Genomic DNA, 7,947 nt, shown 5'->3' with positions numbered 1-7,947 from the left:
ACCGCCTCGCCCACCTCTGGCATGGCGGACACCAACACGGTTGTTGCCCCCAAGTAGCTCGGTCTTGATTGAGTAATCTCGTGTACCAAGGTCATTACGATACCTTCGCATCTACTATAGCTCGCCGCCTTGATGGAATCGCGCAATTTGTTCATCGATATTGTCGCATGCCTAATTGAGATGTGCTACAATACCGGAGGAAGTAGAAGGTGGTGGAGTTGAGCCTGCTGCAGATGCTCGTCGATTCCTTTGGATTGGAGAGCTATCAGCACTAAACACCACGCAGCAAAACTATGTTTGGAATCTTGTTTTGGCGACGAACAGAAACGCCCTATTGCGCATTGCTCTCACCTTGGGGTTGAAGTGGCGACTCAAGCTGATTCAAGAGTGGTGTATCGGAGGCGCAGAAGGCACCTTAAACATCGATAGAACACTAGTTTTGCACAAGAATCGCACGAAGGGGCGCGTCGAAGAGTCGTGGGTTGCGCAATGCAGGTCCAAGGGTCGGAAACCCGGAACACGCATGCAGGAGTCGGTATTGCAAGTCGTTCTCGAGAACTTGCAGTGCGAGCGCGACGCCAAAAATCAGGTTGAAATCAACTGCGCTCTGGCCGGCGTGACATCGACCAAGCCGTGGTGAATAATACTACCCATTGACAAAGCTCGCACGCGGACGCACAATCTACAACATCTTCAACTTGCCCGCTGGTCCGTTCATTGAAACAAATGCCAAGGTGGCTCTAAGTTGAAGCTTTTGTGCATAGACGAAGCCAACGTGGTGTCAAGCTGCTGATGCTCGCTAAGCTGCGCGCACAGGGCGGTGTGAGCAACGAGTCGTAAAGAGGAAAAAGGAAGAGTGAGTTTATTGATGAGACAAATACAGCCCTTTTACGGGTGGGCTGGCAGGAACAAACCAGTATCGCGCACGCGATGGATGACCACTTGGACAGTATTATGCGGGAACCAAAAAGTACATGGAGTACGCGAGCCGTAGAAAGCATGACGACGACACGCAAATTACGAAAGTGCAGCTCGAAGTTGATTAAACATGGTGCGACAATGCTTGCGGTGAGCGACGCCTAGGGCTTGGATGACCCATGAAAGTTGAGTGTCATCGCCAGATCGATGGTGCAAAGTGCATCAATGTTTGCCACGCAGAAAATAGTGTCGAGAATGACAAATTTGCCACAGTCATAGCCGTTCGGTTGTTGAGGTACCCGCGAGACGATGTGTTGCAAATGGAGATGGCTGTTAATGGGTGGATCTTTGAAAACGAGAGTGGCAAAGTCATCAACAAATGTAAGGAACTCCAAGTCGCGCGTAGCCAGCCTGCCGCTGGTACTCATCGAGTCCAAGATAGTGACCCACCCGCGAGAACTGCCCACCAGAACGAAGCAAAGAAGCTGCCAGTGGACGTTTGTGTCGTTGTGAATGCGCATGGCTTCCTCTTGTAGACGGCGTAATGACGCATCGAGATCAAAACAATCCCTTTGCTCGTGTGCGCGATGGCCACTTGCATGAACCGTTCGATGGTTGTTTCGATGTCCCTAGACTCTAACGATGACCAAGTGACGTCAAAGTTGGGCAAAATCGATGTACAATGGCAAAGTGAATAACGTCGTCGTGGTCGGGCATCAAGTGGCTAACCCCATTTTGGTCGAGTGCACTCGCGAGCTGGGGCACGGCTCCGAACGAGGAGACTTTCATGTAGATCGAGACGAAGAGAGTTTGGGCTGTTTGCTGGACATAGCCGCATAGAGATCTGCTTGTGGACACCTTGTCGGGGAATTCCTGGCCTTTGCTGTAGGGAATATCTGGGCTTCTTTTTTCCCAGGGCCGGCTTGGCCATCGCTTTGAGGCTCGTGTTGGCTGGTGGCGTCTTAGTACGCTTCGTGACCGGCAGGACCCCGCCGCTGGACTTGGCAGCACGCTTCCTATTGTCCTTTGCAAGGGAGGCTTCGGTGCGGTGCGCATATTCGAGCTCGGACTGCAAGTTGCTCCTCGAGTGCCAGTATCCGTCGTCACCAATGAGCGTTGCTTGCAGACGCTTGTGATTGTAATCCAAAGAAAGAGGCACGCAGCGACAATTGGCCGTTAATCGACGCACGCGAACATGATGCGCTGGTCAGCAAAGTGTGCATGGCGACGACGACGGAGCTGCGGGTTGTCTCGAATCATTGGAGCTGCGTGACATCACGGAAGCCGCTACATCACGCGATATTGCAACAATGGCTGCATATGCTACGCTATGAGCAGACTGCTTGGCACTCCACAGCTTGATGTCCGACTTGCACTCTCATGAATCAGAACTGGCTCGCCACCAGACATGCAAATCGATCCGCAGCATGCCCGATCAAGCCACTGCTGCGACGCCGGTGTCCGAAGTTCACGCAGGTGGTGACGGACCTGTGGCCGACGCTCAATCGCAGCTCACATCGCCGCACTTGGATCGAAGTGCTCTCAAAACGGCGCAGCGCAATCGTGAACAGTATCTCATGGGCAATGAAGAACAGAAGCTCGCATTTGTGCACGCAGCAGCCGGTACAGGATAGTCATTTGCTATCGAGCACTTGCAGCGTGAGGACGACGCCAACAACCAAGTCCAAGTCAACTGAGCTCCGACTGTCGTGACAGCGACCAAAATCCCACGCGACGACACGCGCCACAAGATCTTCAAAGTACATATGCCTCCCTTGCTCGCTGGACCGCACATCGAAGCAATTGCAGTGTCATTGGGTGGCTCCAAGTTCAAGCATTTGTGCATCGAAGAAGTCGAGCCAACATCTCGTACTTCTTGACAAGCGACTCCGATCGATTTACAGCCGACACGAGGCCTTTGGTGCTAAGTATATCGGCTCGTCTCGGTGGTGACGTTGTCCAACTGCCCGAGGCGGGAGGCGGCCTCGACTTGTACCGCGTCATGGCTGCTTCCAGTATATTGTCGAGCGACTAGACACCCGCATGGGCATTGCCTATTCTCGTCGGTGTATTTGACTTTGGCCAGCAAATGCGTGGTGCGGGCAATGCAACCTTTCAAGAGCTCTCGCAAGACTTTCGGCAACTTTCCAAAAGAGGTCCCCCTGGCGCTCGCGCACATGCTCCACCGACCTGACGTCTACCCCGAGCTTTTTCACCACTTTGTGCTCGGTGCGCCGGGCCAAATTCTTTGCAACGAGAACCCAACGTAGCTTTTGGCATCGCGAAGAAAACAGTGTGCCGCTACGCCTCGGTGGCATGGATCGATACGGAGCCCGACAGCGCCGCTTTGGATGAAATCGGACGCGGCCTATCCAACAGTGTTATCGACCTGCTCCACGCACCCGATTTCATCATTGTCCATGTGAAACTCGACGCGTACCATTTGCCTTCTGTCGTTGCACTGGCGTCTCAATAGTCGTCGTTCGGTGGCCCTGGCTTGTTGCCCTGGTACGCGGGTGGTTGTCGCCCAGCGAGAATTGCCGTCATTGTCTTAGTACGCAGGACGCCTTCGTAGAGTCGACAATGCACTTGAAATCGAGTGCAGGACTCGGCCTGGGGAAATGCTCTTCTCCCCAATGACGTACGATGCTGTACCGCCAGAAAATCATCGAGCTTCTCGTTGGAATCGATCTCTGCAGCCAGCGCTTCGAGGGTCGCGTCCATGACAATCAATGCTTTGGTATCGGGGCGTTCAGACTGCGCCACGTTTGCCGGCTCGTCGGAAGTAGAATTTGTGCAGTGCTATTTGTAAGCGACGCTCTGTGGCAGTAGATGCCTCATACAGTGGTTGAGCACTGGATATTCATATCCACACAGCTCTCGAGCTACTAGGTCGAGACAAGGCGATGTGTTTGTATCAATCTATCACTAGATAGTTCTACCCAGAAACCGTTAGGATGGCACTGTACAGGAGCCTGTGGCCAGGGCTCCAGCAGTCAGCTAGCTTTAGTTTCCTATTTGCCTCATAGTACAAATGCCGATGTTCAGGGAGTATGGCCTCCCTTCGTATGTGTTTGTGTTGATGACTCGTGCGCGAAGACGTATCGTAACGAGTCGCTCGTAAAGTGAGAAGTGTTACCCAAGAGAGCGTGCGCCATCAATAGCATGGACCATTGCGCAGCATCTCGGAAGGTGTTAACGGTGCGAGATGCAAGGTGTTTGCCCGTGCGCAATTTGGTGCCACTGTCCTCAGCGCGGTTTGGGTGAGCCTGTATGTTGTCGATGGCCGCGAGCAAGAGCGTCGTAGCTCGACGCATCTCAGTAGTGTCTGACGAATAGTTGGGACACTCAAGGATGTTTGGAGTTGCAATACTTGTTTAAACGTACATTGTAGACTCCTTTGGCTGGTGAAGCTCGACAAGGTTGGGGTCGTCAAGATGCGGCCGCAAGAACCCTCACTGAAAGGATCGAGCGACTTGTTTTTGGTGGTCGCCGGTCGCTTGGTCCTGGTCGCATTTGGCGCCCTTGGCAACGTTTTTGTTGCGATACGTAACGAACGCAATGAGCAGCGGACAACTAGGCTCTTCGTGTACGTCGAGTGCATGTTAAGCAGACAAATGTGATTGCCCCGCTTGGACTTTTAACATGCAAAGTTGTGGACATACGTGCTTGTGAGGAGGGCTTTACGCTCGCCTGCTTGTACAATTGCATGGCAGTCGGAGCCAGTTGATGTTTCAATGTTGGCAGCTCGTGGCATGGCGCGCCAGCCGCTTTGAGCTCGCGGATCCAATGGTGTTGTCGGGAGGTACATGTACGTCCGTACATGATGTGCTAGCAAGATGTGCAGCCAAGGCATCGCAGAGAGGCTTGACAACCGCAGCATTGCGAGAGATCGACGATGGTGGCATTGTCGACGAGTCGAGTGTAAGTGAGTGCAAACGGCCCCCGGTTGCGGCTCCACGATTGCGTCGAATCCAGAGACTGATATATTCTCCACGCTCACTCTGTGTATAGTTGTGGCTGACGCGAGTCAATTTAGTATCTGGGACAGAATGACGTCCTGGACAAGGATGCTTGCATTCCGGTACAAATAACAGTGCGATGACAATCGAGATTTCACCGCCTGGCTCGACCATAAGCTCGCGCGGGAGATCCATACCAGTGTCCCATCCTGTTGTAGATACTATACGTCAGCAGCCCATTGCTTCTTGCGCAATAAAGCGATCGCGCAGCGCCCACAAGTCCTCAAACTAGGGCGGTGCCAATGTGATGAAGTGAGAAAGGACGCCGTACTGAAAGCGCATAGATTGCAGCCGTGGACGCTAAAAAGGACTAGAAGGGACCGTTAAGCCCACTCTCAAGCGAGTTTTGCAGATCTTGAAGTGCATAGTCTTGGCTCATGGATCTGTGGGGTTGTCGCGAGCCCACGGAACTTGCTCCTAAAAGGCTCTCTCGTTGGTAAGCTCGCCGAAACGCTCGAGCACAGTGGTATTGTTCGTGCTGATGTGAGCTGCCTTGCGGACACACGTGTGCTGCTGCTTCTGGTTAAAGACTATCGCGATCCACATCGGGTTATGAATCGGACCGTTGTGAAAGCCCGCAAGACGCTGAAGAAACTTCAAGGGGATCGAACGATTTGACGTGCCTTTGCTGGGCATGAAAAGCGCAGTAAAGACGCCCATCAAAAGCTCGTAGTTTCCGTCCAACTCGGCGAGCGGCGTCGCAGTGCGCGATACAGCCACTACCAGTCGACAGGTGGGCTCAGCTCACTTGCCCTCGCCATCCTCCTCGGGCTGCAAAATTTGAAGCAAACCGGCAACAGCGAGGTCCATACCCAACCGCATCAGCGAACGAGGCTGCAAGACAGCCGAGTGCACCATCTTCAGAGTGTCAGCGTTGTCTTCGATCGGTGGGATGCCGACGTTGAGGTCCATTGCTTCGCTCAACTCTGATACTAGCTTTTCGGGACACGCGATGGCGAGCGTCTCGATTTTTTCGGCAACCATCGGCTGCTCTTGCATGAGAGCCGAGTCATTAGTCGTGACGCGATCGGCATAGGCCTCAATATTGACGAGCGGCAACCGATGGTGTGACGAGCACGAAGTCGTCAATATAGACGCAGGTGGAGATCGGCAAGCGTGACCAATCGCCGGTCGGCTGCCATGGTGTCGACGACGGCGCGTTCACCATCGTCCACAAGATACTCAGGTGAGGGAAGAGATCGGTCGTTGGAGGCCGCGATGGCGTAGAGCAAGAGTGAATACGGGCACTGGCGTGTGCTTGATGAGGTGACACAGGTCGTACGTGCTCTGCTTGAAGCCGAAGCCGCGGAGACACTTGGTACTGTGTTCATATGCCGCACTGGGCCGGAGGGTGGGATAACGTAGAGTGCATTTTGACACCGAGGTTGTTGTAGTAGGCTAGAGAGAGGGTTGCATACCTCTCATATTTATTGATAGCTCGCACGTAGGCGTTAACTACATCGTCTTGATGTACGACCACTTCACAAGGACCGCGATATCGAGTATTATGGGAAGCATCGCATACTTAACCAAACGTTCTTGCCAGCCAAATTGGTCATCTTGGCGTAAACGCAGTATGTGCCCACGGTTCACCTACCAAGCGATGTGTCCAGCTACGTATCGCAATGAGCTTCTCACCCGCAGGTTCGCAACCTCCGCTACCAACACTAGATGAGGCGAGTATGCTGGAGCACCATGTTGGCCATCATAACTCAATGGAATAATGAACATGTCGAATCCAGCAATCTTATTAGCTCAATCTTCTGCAAAAAATTAAAAGCTCATCGAACATCAAAAGTCACGAAATTGCACTGAACTGGCAACTTGCATTAACCAGAGCTGTTCTGACCTTCGTGCATGCTGCATCCACCGGCGCGGCCGCGCGCTAAAATAGCTTGCGGAATTTAATGGGTACACACCTTCCCCAACCATATAAGACTAGCTTCGTGGCTCAGAATTTACTATGCGAAATGCAATTAAGGTACCTGGACAGAAAAGAAATTTTAATATTTCTGTTTAAAAATCGCGTCGTATTTCCAAAAGTTCGAGCTCAATGAAGTATTTTTTTAAAACACTGATACCGCAAATAGGCGCAGCATCGGCTAAAGCGGTTCACGACACACTTTTACTGGAATTCGGTTCGTATTGTGAAGGCTAAGACAATAATTCTCGCGACAAGTCAGCTTTTCCGCGGTAGAATGGCTCCTAATGAAACTCGTGCAGGTCGAATGGCTCATATTTGACAAGAAAGTGCAACGAAGTCTGACGCAATGGCGTCGTTTGTGGGGCGTGTCGCGCATCATGCGCTTTGCCGACAATTAGTTCGTGTGACAGGCTGTCCAGACTTAGTGTCCAGGACAGCCTGGAATACAGAGACCCCAGATACAGCGAAAAAATCATTATTTGCTCTTGCGTCGAGGGTACATGCAAATTTTTTACGGAAAAATCTTTGCTGCGTCTTTTGGTTCTTGTTTTGCCCTTCTCAGCGGGATTGTTTTTTTTTATTGCTTTTGGTTAGGGGCGGCGCCAAGGCCGTGAAGTGAACAGCTCAGACTGGGCATTGCTTGAGATACACTGGAGGCTTTTGCTGCCTTAGAATAGTGACTTGTTTAGCAACACTGTTGGATTTATTTCTCCGAAGTCACACGGAAAACGAAAAATGCGAACGTCCGCTAGAATGCGAACGTCTGCTGGATAATTTCGAAGCCAAGATACGTGCTTGCAGCAAGATCCTCACCCTTGTGAAGACTTGTTAGCCATTCTCAAGAGAATTGTCATCGTCACAACCGCCGAGGATCGGTATCGGCCCCTCTCCGTGTATGTCAAGCCGTACAAAACGTCGGCTAGCGATGCCGAGTCCTAAATGATCACCGTATGTTTCCAGCACGTGCTCGAAAGCAACAACCGCTATTTCTTCTTCGCGGCGGCGGAGTAAAGGCCTTTTTTTACGCCGCTTGAACTAGGTATCTTTATTGTACACTTTATCTACATACTTAGTACTTTGGAT

This window comes from Saprolegnia diclina (assembly GCF_000281045.1).
Source record: "Saprolegnia diclina VS20 unplaced genomic scaffold supercont1.31, whole genome shotgun sequence".
Classification (NCBI taxonomy): Eukaryota; Oomycota; class Saprolegniomycetes; order Saprolegniales; family Saprolegniaceae; genus Saprolegnia; species Saprolegnia diclina.
Note: the sequence above shows the minus strand (reverse complement) of the source record.